This window comes from Hemicordylus capensis, chromosome 4 (assembly GCF_027244095.1).
Source record: "Hemicordylus capensis ecotype Gifberg chromosome 4, rHemCap1.1.pri, whole genome shotgun sequence".
In the NCBI taxonomy this organism is placed as follows: domain Eukaryota; kingdom Metazoa; phylum Chordata; class Lepidosauria; order Squamata; family Cordylidae; genus Hemicordylus; species Hemicordylus capensis.
This window is the reverse complement of record NC_069660.1, coordinates 311,207,740-311,222,278: the sequence shown is the minus strand read 5'-3', so window position 1 is coordinate 311,222,278 and position 14,539 is coordinate 311,207,740. Positions and strand designations below refer to the sequence as shown.

Here is a 14,539-nt window from a genome sequence, read left to right as displayed (position 1 = left end):
TAGCCATAGTGGCCACTGTAGTCCAATGACATCATCCAACATCATCTGGGGACCAAAGATTGAGAACTCCTGGGCTTGGAGATCTGACAGTTATCAGCACTTTCTCCAAACTAGAAGTTCCAGGACTGGACTGGTATAAAAAACATGTAATTTTGTAATGTGGATAGGTGCCCGCAAGCCAAATCTTTTCCCGGGTGCTGAAGGACGACACTTTGCCCCCATCTCTGCAGGTGGCAATTATGACATTGCTTATGATGTCTCTGTTATGATATGCTTATTGTCTCCCTGGTATTGGCTAAAGCTCAGTGGGGTGGAAGATACTGAGCAACATCTCACAGGGGCAGCTTGGTTCTCCTCCTATACAAAGAATAGATGGAATAATTATGGAAAAGCAGTTCTGCTCCTTTAAAATATACAAATGACTGGTAAGACTGCCAGGTAAGAACTTTTGTTGAAAATATGGTATATAAATAATAGTAGTAGGAAGAGGAAGAGGAAGAGGAAGAGGAAGAAGAAGAAGAAGAAGAAGAAGAAGAAGAAGAAGAAGAAGAAGAAGAATCTTTCTGTTCTAGAACAGGAATTTGTACTGGATAGAGGCAATTTGAAACCAAGTGGTGCAGCAGATGAGGCAAGTCTTTCAGCATCTCTAAATGTCCAATACTTCCACTTCCTTTCTTTGTTTTGCTCTGTAAAGAACCTTTGCCAATAGGGATGTGCACACGGTTCAAGCACAGTTCGGAAGTGGGGATTGGGAGCTTTAAGAAAGAGGAGGGTAGGTCCTTTACTGTTCTCCACTACCCCATGCTGCCTCCTGCTGGGGCGGCATGCATCCCAAGTACCCGCACACAACACCAGCATTCACATGGTGTCTGTGCATGCTCGGGTGCCATTTTCATGGCCAGCAACGCCATGTTAATCACTCAAATGGTGCCCGCACATGCGTGGATGCCATGTGCATGCTGGCACCACATGGGGATTCTTGGGATGTGTGCCTCCTCATCAGGAAGCCGCATGGGGCAGCGGAGGGTAGGTAAGGACCTGTTTCTTAAAGCTCTCAGTCCATGTTTCCAAATTGTGCTCGGACTGTGGTTCGAACTGCAGTTCATGCACATCCCTATTTGCCAAGGCTGAATTATACAGACAGTAGGGGGAAAGAGACTACATTGCTAGGAGAAGCATCTTCATCCTGGAAAAAGACCAATTTGAACAGGAAACTACAGACTAACAGACAGCAATAAGACACACTTTGTTTTAGGAATCATCTGGAGAAGCTAAAAGAAAGCATAGATTCAGCCAAGTTTAGGAAAATAAAGTCATAACAAAAATTGTGACTCAAGGTAAGGAATGATGCAACCTAAGGAGCATAACGTGTTGCACTGTTTCAGACAAAGGGAAGTGAAAAACTTCAGATATTAACGTCACCATCACAAGTAAGTGCTTTTTATTGCCTAAGAAAGCAGCCATTCGGTTCCCCCCACCCCCTAGAAAATGAGAAGCATTCCCATCACAATGTGCTTCATGGCTTGGCTTGAAATGCATGGTTTTCTATCAGTTTAAGAAACCAACAAACTCAATACAACTCCCATCATCCCCAATCATTGTAGTTGGAGGTGATAGAAGTTGTAGTCCAACAACATCTGGAGATACAGCTTTGAGAACTCTTGCTATAAAAGGAGATTAGTGGTGGTGTTGTTTTTTAAAAAAACACTAAAATAAATGCATTGATTAGAACTTCTTTTTGTCTCCGATGGCTTTTTCATTGATATGTTGAGTACAAATTCTGAGTATGTTGACACTACAGATTTAACTCTCATTCTGATTTGTGAAATGTTACTCACAAGTAAGACTTCTTACTCCTATGTAGTTTCAGTGGTTCCACTGGATTCCCCCCCCCCAACTTTTCCAGACCACAGAACTCACAATAATTGTATATGTTGCTTCAGCGGAGTGCAGTGGTGACCCATGCCCCACCCCAAGCACGGCACCCTGTGCAACTGTACCAGTGGTATAACAAGCTCTGATGGGTCTGTGTGCAAGAACTGAACATGGGCCCTATCAGATCATTTCAGTACAGGTATCAAATACATAAATAACCTAATTACAATAAGAGACCTGGAAGTTATGGGACCCAAATTCAGATCAAACACAAAGATAGTATTGCATAAGGTTCTCCTAATATATTATTCGGTTAGATTGTAGACCTACCAAACAGGATAGAGTATACTCTTGATTATTATTATCCTTTAGAAAAAGGTTCAGAATGTGGTATGTTGACTGTGAACAGCCCTGTGACTGTAGAGTAAATAGCTGTTCCCGAGGTCTTGGAGAGCAGGTTGATAATAACTAGAAAGTGCAATTGCTATAATTTTCTCAAAGTGCCACTGGGTGAAATCTCCCCGCCGTCATCCTGCACAGGCTTTTAAGCAATTTCCAATCTGTGCTTCATTAGAGAGAGAACAGCCTGACTCCTGCCTGCACCCAGTCACTGGAAATATAAGCAAGCAACAAAGGGCCCTTGCTTCAGCGGCACTTTCTCCATCTGGCTACCAAAGAACAGCCCAGAGAATCCAGATAGTGGGATGTTACATGCTGAGAAATACAAGGTGCACTTGAGAGCTCTTGACCGGTGGAATAACATGACCCCAGTTCACGCTGATGGGGAGAAGGAAAAAGAGGCCGACATTCAGAGCAAGGAAGTGTCAGTGCAGGAAGTAGGGGTGTGCACAAAGCGATTTTGGTGTTTCGATTTGTACCCGAATCAAAACACCCCCATTTTGTTTCAGGTCCCAATCTGACCCCCACCCCCCACCCCCAAATCACCCATGTTTTGTTTTATACCCAAATTTTTCTGAATTTGAATCTGAATCTGAATCAATTTGGATCAAAAAAGGGGTCCCCAGGGCAAATAGAGTGGGGGTGGGGTAGCGCCCAATGGGTGGAAGCTACCACCCAAGTTTAAAAGGAATTGGGCAAAGGGCTGATTTTTTTGGTGAATTTTTGAATGTTATATAACTGCACTTGGGGGGGGGCACTGGAGTAGACCAGAGCAAGTGGTGGTGCAGTGCACATAGGGTGCCAACCACCCCCCTGGGTTGATAACTCATGGGGTACTGGGTTTTGTTGTTTCTGAAGTGTTCTGAGTGTAAATTCCCTGGCACACTATGTGCACTGCATCACTCTTCAAAAATTCACCAAATATCAACCCTTTGCCCAATTCCTCTGAAATTTGGGTAGTAGCTTCCACCCAGTGGGCATTACCACCCCCAACCACTAGTTTTCCCCAGGGCCATTTTTTAAAATCCAAAACATTTTGGATTCGAATTTTGCAATTTTGAACAAAGAACAAAATTGGGGTGTTTCGGATTGGCTGATTTTGAACAAAGAACAAAATGGGGGTGTTTTGGATTCAGGCCAAAAAACACCCCCACCCCAAAACGCACAACCATATTTAGAACTCTAGCTGCAGGGATGCTGCTTTCATAGATTTTATCTCCAAATAGGACATCATAATAGTGTAGGAAACCTGGACTACTGAAGACCAGCACTCAATGACCCACCTCTATGAGGTCATTCACACAACGGAAAACTGTGTTCTACCCAGGTTTGGGAGCTGTGTGTACTCCCAATTTTTGATTGTGTGGAAGCAAGGTTAGAGGAAAACCTGGGTAGAAGTGATTGTGTGGAAGCAAGGTAGGAGAAAAAGCTACCCAGGTTTTCCTCTAACCTTGCTTCCACACAATCACTTCTACCCAGGTTTTCCTCTAACCTTGCTTCCACACAATCAAAAATTGGGAGTACACACAGTTCCCAAACCCAGTTTGAACATAGTTTCCAATTGTGTGAATGACCTCTATGAGGCGGGGCTCACAATCTGTGAGACCCGCTTTTTTAGAAACTGTGGGGAGAGCGCATTAAGCCCGCTCTCCCCGCAGACGAGTGGGCAGGGAGCCCTGGGCGGCTGAATCGGTCGCCCACACAATTGCCGGCTCCATGACGGAGCCGGAAGGGGGTGGGGGAGTGGGGTCCAAGTGGGCCCCGCAAGCCCCAGTATGCCCTGTGCGAGCATGCAGGGCATACTGGGGAGACTCCGGAGCCAGGAGGCGGCTTTTTGCCTCCAGGCCGGGGGTCTACTCGTGAGTAGGTGCGGCGCGAAGGCGTGCCACGGCTACTCATGATTGTAAAAAGCAGGTTTGCGGGGCGCTCGCTCTGCAAACCTGCTTTTTACCAGGCGTTCCAGAGCGGGTTAGCCACTCCAGAACCACCGGGCTCGGCTGTGAGCCCGGTGGTTCTGACGATCAGCCAAAATCGGGCTAGCGCGGGCCCTATGTGTGACTTTGCTTGGCTCTAATGGCCAATAGACTCAGCCTCTACATTCTAAATGGCTCTCTCAAAAATAAATACTCCTCTGGATTTACCTTTGGGGCCAGGAACAGAATGTGTCATTGACTATATAATTGTCAATGGAAGCCTGCTTCAATTTGTAGAGTGCTTGGAGGTTATTCCCCAATTTGACAGTGACCACTTTCCAATCACCCTAGAGGAGGATGATACATACCCACGGCGCTCAAATTATTTGAAGCTTAATCACTGGCCCAACTCCTCTACGGTGCTCAGCTGAGCCCCTTCTCTCCATCTGGAGCTTGTCTAGTCCAAATTCTAAGAAGCTGTATTCCAAGCACCCTGATGTGTCCCCAACACTGGCCTATGACTGGAGGCAGGCCTGGTGAAAATGGAGGCCAGCATATTACTGACTAAGATTATCCTTCTTTTCAATTGATCAAGCCCCCCTAACACTACAGGATGATTACCAATCCACATGGAAACAAACTCTGGGGGTGAAAATGACATCACTTGGACTATACCCTGTCCGCCTCATCTCCACGGGCAATGAACAGGCCAGGGCACTCCTCGTACAGCACATAATAGCTATAAAGCGTCAAACAGACTTAGACAGGGTTCCAAACTTCCTCATCCCTAGAAGCTGAAGATATATAGCAGTGCCTGCTGTATATCTTAAACAGCTAGAGGTCTCCAGAATCATAGAAGTGCCTTCACCTTGGCTGACATTGGTGCCCTCCCCTTAGCTGTGCTGGATGGGAGATACAGGAAGATCCCCTTCTGAGAACATCTGTGCCCATGCGACTCAGGACAAGTCAGAGCCTCAGAGCTCATCTTTCTCCATTGCCTATTCTACAGAGATGTAGATGTCTCCATTATTCTCCTTCATCTCACTAGGTTGCCTGGCCACACAGACCAATTCTATGCCTCCCTATTACTCTCTTACTGCAATCTTTCCACATCACCTAGTTTTGTGCAGCTGCGTGCAAAATTCACTGAGATTTGACCACTAGCAAATGTTAACCAGGCCCGATACAGCACCCAGCCCTATTTTAAAACTTTTAGACTAACTCTATAGCTCCCTGCAGCTTTATCCAGATAGGTTTTTACAACCCTGAAGCTTTTATCTCAGCCGTTTTTAATAGTTTTCTTTTTATAGTTTTAATCTCAACTATAAAACCTTTTAGTCCTCAGTAACTACTATAAAACTATAGTAGTTTTCCTTTAACTATAAAACTCTTTTAGCTTTAGATTGTTACACTGTAACAGCTGATTTACAGTTTCTATGTTCTGGTTGTCTTATGCTGGTCAAAGGCTGAAATAAAGATTGATTGATTGATTGATTGATTGATTGATTGATTGACTTCTCCTTGAGACCTTGAGTGGGATACACCCCTCTGTGCTGTGACCTGGCAACCCTGGGTGTGTTATGACTATTTCTGTGTTTATTTATGAAATGTTTGTGTGTGGACAACAGTCAGTCTATTGTCCCAATGATCATAAGAATAGTTGGTCATAAGAATGGTTTCATAGCAAGGTTGCTACAAGAAAGGCAACCATTATCTGTAGAAGTCCTGATTTGCTCTTTTAATATATGGAACCGTGAATCAACATGCCAAAAAACGTTTCCATTTTTGTTCAGCAGGACTTAGCTTTGGGAATATGGTCTCAATCCAAATGAAGCCGGGAAGGAGAATGGGCGAGATGCAATAACATTATCTTCAACAGAAGTCACAGGACGAAACAGAGCCATCTGCCAAAAGAACAGCTACGGACCATAAAGAAGCACATTTCTGCTCCACTGGAGAGAGCACTCTGCATAATTCACACCTCATGCAGACCCCAGCCATCCTCCCCTTCCCAATAAAACTGCATTTGCAAGGATTCCTGGCCAGAGATCAGCACTACGCAGCCTTCCTTTTGTGAAGCATCCCACTGAGTCCAGCCACAAAGAGGCGACTCTCTGAGCTTTCAGTGTGGTGCATTCAGGGATGTAATGGTCAGGAATGCTAAAACAACTGCCCATTATATTATACCAGCATATATGAACAGCCCTGCTGGATCAGGCTCAAGCCACCTCCAGTCCAGCATCCTGTTTCACACAGTAGCCCTCCAGATGCCTCTGGGAAGCCCACAGGCAAGAGGAACATGCATGCCTTCTCTCCTGCAGTTGTCCCCCTGCTTCTTAGGCTGGAGGTGGCCTATAGGTCCTATTGCTCATCAATGCGAACAAACATTCAGATGGATTAAAACCACCCAGAGACTTGCATTTGGGTGGTATACAAATATGTTTGGAGGCTCCTTTTGCCCCTGCCAATCATGCACCCAGACAACTGGTGTGACAGCAGTCAGCAGAGTTGGGATCAGAAGTCCTCCACTATCCCAGAATGCAATGCACAGGAAGCAGAGAGGCAGCCCATGCTAATGCAAGAGGGATCCTCCCCCTGGCCTCACAAGCCACTGCACACTATGGGTGCCGGCCCCAGGAGCTGCAAAAGTTACCATGGGCACCCACACGACCAAAAACAATGGTAGGAGAGCAGGCTTGTCTATCCTACCTAGATTAAGAGCAGGGTAGAAAAGCCGCAGAGCCCAGTTTGAAAGGAGTTGGGTAGGAGAGGGTTCAGAAGCTCCAGAAAAGCCTCTGTACCTTGATGAACCCTCTCCTACCCAGAAAAGTATGGCCGTGTGAATGATCCCAAAGTTGTGCACCCACAAGAAATTCGTATAGCTGTGCAAAACCCCACGATTGTGTTCTTGAACTCTTGAACGTCGCAATCTGGCCCTGCAACGTGAATGGATGAAGAGCTTTCCCAGCAGGAGCAGCAGCAGCAGCAGCAAAACTTTACACACCTGGTTGTGCAAGGGCAAGGGTTTATTTGTGATAGCACAACACTAGTTGGGCATGCAGATTCAAGAGGTGGGGGGACTTGCTATAACAACACCCTATTTCTTGCTCAACAAGCTTGCCCAAGCTCTTGGTTACTCTGGATGTCAGCGAGGGCTTGATTTCTGGGCAGTGTTTAGCCCATAATGTAAGAACTGACCCATTAGATCAGATCCAAGATACACGCTTCCCTCAACAGCAGTGAATCGAAGCCCTCTAAAAACCTCAGGACCAAACATCTTACATTCAACTACTACTACTATTACTATGACTATTATTACTACTCCTATTGTATTTACCTGAATCCAAGACTAGGTTTTTTCGAATTTTTTTGGTATTAGAAATCAGGAGGCCATCTTAAATTCAGAGTCCTGTTTCTTTTGAGTAAATGCAGGTACAGTATAACCTGTATTTAACCTTTACTTTTTAAGGGAGTTGTCTTAAATTCAGAGCTGTCTTTGATTTGGGTAAATATGGTACTATGAATATGTGCATGCCACTTTTCAATGTTAAATGCACAGTTTGGCTTTGTGTGTGGGTGGGTCAAATATGGTGCAATGAAATGCGGGCACGTGGTGGACCGCCCACACTGCTGCATATGTGTAAACACCACCAATGGTGCTGCACACCCAGGCAACTCTGCTCTAGCATAAAGTTACACAAATGTAGTTGTCCAATAGCACACCCATTAGACATAATGGGTGTTTACATGCACACAATAACATGGGTGGTGCTCCTGTCACCTACGGTGCATAGCTAGGACTCCTCTTTCCTGAAAATTTCTCCACATTTAAAAAAAGGCAAAGCACAGAAACTCAGAGAGGCTATTCCAATGATCACTGGGAAGCAGGCTAAGCTCCCTTAGCCCACTTTCCAGTGATCGTGGGAACCACCAGGCTCACAGGCGGCTAGCCCGCCTAATTCCCCCTCCCCTTAAATGAAGTTAACAGAGTGAGCGATCTGTTAACCTCAGTTTTTTGCTCATGTGTCGCCACAGCGCATGGTGACACATGAGTAGACCCTTGACCGGGAGGCTGCAGGCAGCTTCCTGGTCTTGGGGGTCTCTCCGGGATGCCCCATGCACTCGTGTGGGGCATCCTGGGACTTCCAGGGGCCACACAGCCCCCGATCCCCGCTGTCCCCACTGGCTCTGTGATGGAGCCAGCAGTTGTGTGGGCAGCTGATCCAGCCGCCCAGTGCTACACTTTGATCGTCTGCCAGGAGAGTGGGCCCACTCTCCCCGCAGACCCAATGGAAGCTCTTCTCACGGATCATGAGAAGAGCTTCCGATACTGACTGCTGACTGTGCTCCTGAAGGGAAGAAAGCTGCTCTTGTGGTAGCAAGCATGAATTGCCGCTTTTCCTAAACAGGGTCAACCCTGGTTTGCATTTGAATGGGAGATTACATGTTAGCACTATAAAAAAATTCCCCTTAGGGGCTGGGGCCACTCTGGGAAGAACAACTGCATGCAGAAGGTTCCAAGTTCCCTCCCTGGTATCTCCAGATAGGGCTGAGAGAAACTCCTGCCTGCAACCTTGGAGGAGCCACTGCCAGTCTGTGTAGACAATGGATGAACCAGTGGTTTGACTCAGTAGAAGGGAGCTTCCGATGTAGGTAGCTGCTCAGAGCTTCTGCTGTCCAGCCCAAATAAGCACTTTAAAGAAGAATAAAGGCAGCCCTATGGAGATAAATCAGCTTAAAAGGACATGAAAGATATGTTTGGGGGCTTCCGCCACTGGCTGCTGGCTGCTTTTAGCACTTGGGCACAATGCAATATTTCATGCACTTTGTGAAATGTAAGCACTACAGCAGTCTCGGAAATTGCTTTGCTTAATGTGGTCTGGGGGTTTGCGGTGCGCTGATGGAGAGCTCTCGAACAAAACCACAAAGGAGGATGATGTATTGTGAGATGTTCCACTGCCCACTTAGATGTAAGCTTCCTGCTGGTTAACATTGCATCCCCTGGGAGATTGATTGCCATATGGAAGGTCAAGGCAGGCCATCTTCAAACAATCCAGTCATCATGGAGACATTCCAGGAGGGATTAATTTAGTCCTAAAATGTGTAATGTGACTTTTTTGTAGCAGGGGTGGCCCAACTGGGGTGACCAAAGACACCTAAGGCTGAAACTACTACTGGCCTTCACCCAAATGTCCCAACTCTCCTATTGACCAGGAATTTTCCTTCCCCCCCGCCCTGCTTTTTTTTTAGTACTTGTCTTTGATAAATCATTCTCCTACTCCTTTTTTGTTCTGGCTCTTTTTAGGTCAAATTATAATTTTGTTATTGTGATTCTTTAGGAATCAGCTCCCTCCCCAGGGCCTCTAATGTTAAATCCTGGAGTAGGGTGCAGATGCATCATCTCTGGTATCAATACATGCACATGAGCACTGTCAACACAATCCTATGCACATCTACTTAGATCTAAGTCCCACTGAGTTCAGTAAGATTTACTCCCAGATAAATGAGTATAGGATTGTAGTCCAAGGCCACATTCTCGCAATGATGGAAAGTGCAGTTAAAGGGTTAAGTGGCATCACCAAGACCCCCGTGCTCCTGTGGGGTGCAATGTGAGAACCTGGAATTTCCAGGCAATGCTGTTCAAACCCCTAAAGTTAAACAACGTTTAACCAGGATCGATAACCAGGATCAGATCCTGGTTATCAATCCCAGTTAAATGCTGTTTAATCACAGAAGTTTGACCAGGATTGCCCGTAAATTCTAGGTTCTCATGTCACATTCCACAGGAGCACATGGGACTCGGCGATCCTGGTTCATACTTTCACTGCACTCACTGTCATCATGAGAACACAGCCTAAGGAACCATGCTGTGCACAGCATACCAGTCAGATGCTGCAGCTGCTCAGTACAACTCTGAACTGTGGATAACTGACTGTGGGGCAAGTCTTTCCCCCCCTAGGATATATTTAAACAAACCACCAGCTGGCTTCTAAGCTGGTGAAAGACAAAAGATTGCAGGGGAAACAGATACAGCATTTGGAAGGCAGAGTAGAAGCATCCATAATGTGGTGTAATGACACAGTAAGGTAGTGTGATGGCGCCATCAGGAGTAACACAGGAAGGCTGGTGTTTATTTGTACCCAGACTGTGATCCCTGGTATGAGAATTGGGCTGGATCTATTGTTATCTGGGAAATGTTGATGGGTCCATCTCATAACAATAATATTTAGGACCATAGGAACATAGGAAGCTGCTGTATACTGAATCAGACCATTGGTCCATCTAGCTCAGTATTGTCTTCACAGACTGGCAACAGCTTCTCCAAGGTTGCAGGCAGGAATCTCTCTCAGCTCTATCTTAAAGATGTTTGGGAGATAACTTGCAACCTTCTGCTCTTCCCAGAGCGACTCCATCCCCGGAGGGGAATATCTGAGAGCACACACTACTAGTCTCCCATTCATATGCACCCAGGGTGGACCCTGCTTAGCTAAGGGGACAAGTCATGCTTGCTACCACAAGACCACTACTATTACTAGTAACATGGTACCCGAAATTTATCACCTCAGGTGACTGGTTAAATCTACTTTATCTTATCTGCTTGACAGGCTCTCAGTCTGGCCATCCACTTTCCACGGAGTAAAGGGGTTGAGGTGACCTTAGAGTTGCTTGCCAGGGGAGCTATGCAGGATTATGGGCAGGGCTTTTACATTCACCAGCCCCGCCCTAGCCTAGGGATGTGCACGAACCTGTTCAGAGGCCCTTTTACAGGCTTCCAAATAGGTTCAGATGGCCTGCGGTTTGGCCGGTTTGAAGGCCGGGAGGATACTTTTAAGGGTGGGGGAGGGTGCTTCTACTGTGCCAATCCTTCCTTATATAGCGCCTGACATCTGGGGCAAGTCTCCCATCAGAAGATCTTGTTAGAGCTGCTCCCTATCCTGTGAGGCCTCGTCATCTTTTGGCGTTGAGACCGTACCTCCCTGCTTGAGCCAGTGACAATGCCTCCATGTGGGTGTTCGGGTGTCTATTTCCTCCCCCACCCAATCGGGACATCCCTGCAAGACTTGGGTGGGGGGAGCCCTTGCCCCAGATCTCACCACGTTTCCCCACGACGATCAGCTCTGCCTTGGGGATTCCCCAGCACTGCTTAAATGTATCTAATCTGCTTCATACAAACATAGAAGCTTAGTCTTGGAGGGAGATTTTTGGCCATCTGGTCCATCCCCCTTCTGGATTCAGATAATCCAAATGGCTGTTCCGTCTGTTTGAACAGCTCTGACAAGGGAGAGCACTACACTCCTCTGGGTAACGGGGGCCATTGTCAAACTGCTCTTACCACTAAGAGGTGGTTCCTTCGGTCTACTTTATTCTAAGACTGCTATGTTTTGTTTTGAGCAAGGTGTACATATTACTTTGGTGTAGTGTGGTTCTACTAGATAGTTAAGTTTTCATTTGCATACAGTCACCTGACTTTAGCAAAACATGACAAAGTAAAAATGTCAACTAGGAGGCTGTTCCCACAAATGATAACTGGGTCCGACAAATATCCTACATGGACACTTTTTGGTTGTGTGGGAGCAATTTTTTACTGCTCTCTCACCCATCAGTGCTTCCCTGAGTGATAGGTGAATGATGATTCTTCTAGCTGAATGCTTGCCTGCCCAATACTAGAACAGTAATAACTTCAGCTGGCATTGAGGTTGTTCTCATGTGCAGTTAAAATTGGGCTAAGGAAGTCCAGCCCAGTTTTGCCCATGCGTCAGAACCACTGGGAGCCACTTGGCTCCCAAATATTTTTATTTGTATAGCCGCTTGGCTATACAAATATACTGTCAACATAGACAGACTCTGCATTAGCCATTGTTCTACAATATACAATATTCCTCACCCAAATTTCTCCCTAGATTTCATGCTTCCAAATTTCCTGATCTAGTTTTTAAAGCAGCTTCAATTAATTAGTGACCCACCATTTTCCTGTGTTGAATTTCCAGGTATCACTGTGTGTGGGTAAGCTGCTGAAATTTCCAGTTCACTCTTTTTACTCTAATAGACACACACCAACACTTTTACGCATGGGTTAAATCACGGGTTCCAAACCTGTGTTACTCCAGATGTTGCTGGACTACAACTCTCATCATCTTCATACACAATAGACTATAGCTGGGGATGATGAGAATTGCAGTTCAGCAACATCCAGAGTACCAGTAGCACCAACTGGGAATCCCTGGATTAAATCACAGTGTAGAATTGTAACTACATAATCATATCAAGATTAATCAACACATAAACACGCTGGAACTTAGTGGTCATCTTTAAAAAGAAAAAGAAAAACATACACACAGAAACCTATGGCCAAGCATGAATGCACCAATTCAAAATGGGTTGTAGAAATTCTCCAGATAGATGTGGAGGGAACCTGGGAAAGGGAAAGGACTGCTTGAGACCTGCTATTCAGAAGTTTACTAGAGCTATTGCTTGTAGTTTTCCTCTGCTTTTCATTTTTTTAACCTCATGCTCCAGATGATCAAATGTTCTCTCAATATATAATTTAGCAAGCCAGGGAAACAAGCAACATGCTGGGGTTTCTGGAAGTTCCATGGAGAGGCCAGTGAAGCAAGAGGTGTGCAAGTGGATATAGGTTCCTCCTCAAAATGTCATATCATTTGGGGGGAAAGGTGGGAGCGGAAGAGGAAGTTGAAACTGACCTTTTATACTTTATATGTCAAATGAAACTGATTGATTTGATTAAAGTTAGCCAGTCACTCTGTTCTTGTGCACAAGGAACTGTTAGTTAAAAGGTTCATTTTGTGTGAAAGAAACGTGATAACACCACTCTCTTCTGTAGGGGAAAAACTCTCCCCTACTAGCGCCCATTATTTCAACGGGCCTGAAAACACTAGTAAAGTATCAAAGGTCAGTTTCAACAAGAAATCAAACTTCAAGAGTAAATCATGGAGGCTGTTCTCATGACCACAGGAAAGCAGACTCAGGGAGCCCAGCCCACTTTCCTGCAGTCGTGGGAACCACCGGGAGCTTCGTGGCTCCTGGCAGTTAGCCCACTTGTTCCCCCGCTTAAACGAGGTTAGCAGAGCAAGCGCGCCACTAACCCTGTTTTGGCAATCAAAAGTTCCCACGGAATGGCTCCACACTGCAGAGACTCACAAGGAGACCCCTGACTGGGAGGCTCCAACAAGGTCTCCCCAGAATGTCCCGTGCACTCACATGAGGCATTCTGGGACTATTTTCTGGGGCTGGGCAGCCCCCAATCCCTGCTGCCCCTACCGGCTCCATGATGGAGCCCGTAGTCATGTGGGCGGCTGATCTGGCCACCCAGGGTGAGCTCCCTGCTCATCTCCCTGCTGAGCCCATTAGGCTCTCTGCACTGTTCGTATGGAGAGCCTCATTATGTTAAATGGGATAGCTTGCATGAGGAAGAATATAACTCAATGTCACCCCATTTAAATGAAATTTTAATTTCAGTCGGACTATTTTAAGTACTTTGCTTCATAATGTCATCCACTGACATGTAAGTGACTTAAACAGAGAATTGGCAGGCATTTAAGAGGTCAACAGCCTCAAAGTGTAAAAATGGAGTTCCTAAAATGGGTAAAAATGATTTCTGAGTCTGACCGAATGAGAAAGAGACTTTTTAGCTTCTCCTATCTTGGATCAGATGCAGAATAAGAATAAAATGTTCTTTGTTATAATGTGCAACACAAAATAGTCCCTGAGGGTTGCGAAACCCTCGGGTACCTATTTCTGGGTCACACAGACTGCTTCCAGGGGAAGGGTGGATCAGTGAAAAAATTTGTCCCACCAAAAATGAGGGGGCCCCCACACTTTAGAAGTGGGGACACTAGCACTGCTCATGTCGGGGGTTTTGGCTGCATGTGTGCAGCAGTAATCAGGTCGATAGCCACTGTTCTTATCTTTGATACATTTGGACACTATAAACCTACTAATCACTCTTGCATTTCATATTTCCACTCTTCCAATTCTTTAATTATATGTGTGTATGTGTATGTGTATGTGTGTGTGTGTGTGTGTGTGTGCGCGCGAGCGCACTCATACACACATATAACTTTATACATTTGAGTATAACTTTATAATCTGATCAACTGAGTTCTAGTCCATGAAAGCTCAGTGAAGGCTACAATCAATCTGCTACCTTTTAAGATACCACAAGACTTTTTGTTGCTTTTCTCTAGTATCTCCAGGCATCTTTCTATCAGAGAAACAGTTCCGAGAGGTATTAATCTCTCTAAGAAGAGTATGCTGGAGCCAGGCAACCAAAGCTTTTGTTAAAAAAAAAAAAATTGAGGGGGAGGTTAGAAAAAGAAAGAGAAAGTATGATA

At 45.6% G+C, this 14,539-nt stretch overlaps 1 long non-coding RNA gene across 2 annotated transcripts; it reads left to right on the top strand.

Annotated features, from left to right (window-relative positions):
- The first annotated feature begins 312 nt into the window (after nucleotides 1-312).
- On the top strand, nucleotides 313-6,222 carry LOC128322182 (uncharacterized). Of its 2 annotated transcripts, none has more exons than XR_008305581.1 (2): nucleotides 313-438; nucleotides 5,984-6,222. It is a non-coding gene; the product is annotated as an uncharacterized LOC128322182 (long non-coding RNA). The 2 variants fall into 2 exon arrangements; XR_008305580.1 differs by having other exon boundaries at nucleotides 314-438; nucleotides 5,981-6,222.
- The last annotated feature ends 8,317 nt before the right edge of the window (nucleotides 6,223-14,539 follow it).